The sequence below is a fragment of the Coffea arabica genome, chromosome 11e, assembly GCF_036785885.1.
Source record: "Coffea arabica cultivar ET-39 chromosome 11e, Coffea Arabica ET-39 HiFi, whole genome shotgun sequence".
Classification (NCBI taxonomy): domain Eukaryota; kingdom Viridiplantae; phylum Streptophyta; class Magnoliopsida; order Gentianales; family Rubiaceae; genus Coffea; species Coffea arabica.
Genome location: NC_092331.1, coordinates 67,501 through 70,000, shown reverse-complemented (window position 1 = coordinate 70,000; position 2,500 = coordinate 67,501).

Sequence of the window (2,500 nt, the reverse complement as noted above, 5' to 3'; positions counted from 1 at the left end):
TCGTGCGTTTTCCTTGCCATCGGTGAGGCCGTCGTGCCCATGCTTAAGCCAATGCAAGGCAACGGCCGTCGTGCGGCCTAAGGTCTACCGCCTAGCCATGAGGGGCACCGTCGTGTGTTTAACTTGCCGTCGGTGTGGCATCGTGCCCATGCCTTAGCCAACACAAGGCAACGGCCGTCGTGCGGCCCAAGGCCCACCGCCTAGCCACGAGGGGCACCGTCGTGTGTTTTTCTTGCCATCGGTGTGGAATCGTGGCCATGCCTTAGCCAACGCAAGGCAACGGCCGTCATGCGGCCTATGGCCGACCGCCTGGCCATGAGGGGCACCGTCGTGCGTTTTTCTTGCCGTCGGTGTGGCCGCCGTGCCCATGCCTTAGCCAACGCAGGGCAACGGCCGTCGTGCGGCCTAAGGCCCACCGCCTAGCCATGAGGGGCACCGTCGTGCGTTTTATTTGCCGTCGGTGTGGCATCGTGCCCATGCCTTAGCCAACGCTAGGCAACGGCCGTCGTGCGGCCTAAGGCCAAACGCCTAGCCATGAGGGGCACCGTAGTGCATTTTCCTTGCCGTCGGTGTGGCCGTCGTGCCCACGCCTTGGCCAACGCAGGGCAACGGCCGTCGTGCGGCCTATTGCCCACCTCCTAGCCGTGAGGGGCACCGTCGTGCCTTTTCCCAGCATGGCTACAGAGGTTTACCCGTGGCCTTGGGAGCAAAACCCCACGGCAGTTGTGCTTTTTTCTTGCCGTCGGTGAGGCCGTCGTGCCCATGCCTTAGCCAATGCAAGGCAACGGCCGTCGTCCGTCCTAAGGCCCACCGCCAAGCCGTGAGGGGCACCGTCGTGCATTTTTCTTGTCGTCGGTGTGGCCGTCGTGCCCACGCCTTAGCCAACGCCGGGCAACGGCCGTCATGCGGCCTAAGGCCGCCATGAGGGGCACCGTCGTGCGTTTTTCCAGCATGGCTACAGAGGTTTACCCGTTGCCTTGGGAACAAAACCCCACGGCAGTCGTGCGTTTTCCTTGCCATCGGTGAGGCCGTCGTGCCCATGCTTAAGCCAATGCAAGGCAACGGCCGTCGTGCGGCCTAAGGTCTACCGCCTAGCCATGAGGGGCACCGTCGTGTGTTTAACTTGCCGTCGGTGTGGCATCGTGCCCATGCCTTAGCCAACACAAGGCAACGGCCGTCGTGCGGCCCAAGGCCCACCGCCTAGCCACGAGGGGCACCGTCGTGTGTTTTTCTTGCCATCGGTGTGGAATCGTGGCCATGCCTTAGCCAACGCAAGGCAACGGCCGTCATGCGGCCTATGGCCGACCGCCTGGCCATGAGGGGCACCGTCGTGCGTTTTTCTTGCCGTCGGTGTGGCCGCCGTGCCCATGCCTTAGCCAACGCAGGGCAACGGCCGTCGTGCGGCCTAAGGCCCACCGCCTAGCCATGAGGGGCACCGTCGTGCGTTTTATTTGCCGTCGGTGTGGCATCGTGCCCATGCCTTAGCCAACGCTAGGCAACGGCCGTCGTGCGGCCTAAGGCCAAACGCCTAGCATCGTGCCCGTGCTTTAGCCAACGCAGGGCAATGGCCATCGTGCGGCCTAAGGGCAACCGCCTAGCCATGAGGGGCACCGTCGGCCGTTCTTCTTGCCGTCGGTGTGGCCATCGTGCCTATGCCTTAGCCAACGCAGGGCAACGGCCGTCGTGCGGCCTAAGGCCCACCGCTTAGCCATGAGGGGCACCGTCGTGCGTTTATCTTGCCGTCGGTGTGGCATTGTGCCCTTGCCTTAGCCAACGCAAGGCAACGGCCGTCGTGTGGCCTAAGGCCTACCGCCTAGCCATGAGGGGCACCGTCGGGCGTTTTTCTTGCCGTCGGTGTGGCATCATGCCCTTGCCTTAGCCAACGCAAGGCAATGGCCGTCGTGTGGCCTAAGGCCTACCACCTAGCCATGAGGGGCACTGTCGTGCGTTTTTCTTGCCGTTGCCTTAGCCAACGCAAGGCAACGGTCGTCGTGTGGCCTAAGGCGCACCGCTTAGCCATGAGGGGCACCGTCGTGCATTTTTCTTGCTGTGGATGTGGCGTCGTGCCCATGCCTTAGCCAACGCAAGCCAACGGCCGTCGTGCGGCCTAAGGCCTATCGCCTTGCCATGATGGGCACCGTCGTGCGTTTTTCACGTCGTCGGTGTAGTGTCGTGCCAATGCTCCGTCATGCGGCCTAAGGCTCACCGCCTAGCCTTGTTTTCGCTTATTTTTATCTTTTTAAGCATACATGTTGAGTCTCGTTAATGTCCACCGCCGTATGTCTTTGAAATTCATAAATTGCTTTTTTTTTTAATTAAACTATATTTTTGTATTTTTTATTATTTTTTATTATTTTTTTGTTTTTATTTTTGTTCAATTCAATCTTGGAAATTTTTTATTTTTTTTTATTTTTTTTGTTTTTATTTTTGTTCAATTCAATCTTGGAAAATTTTTATTATTTTTTATTGTTTTTATTGTTTTTATTTTTGTTCAATTCAA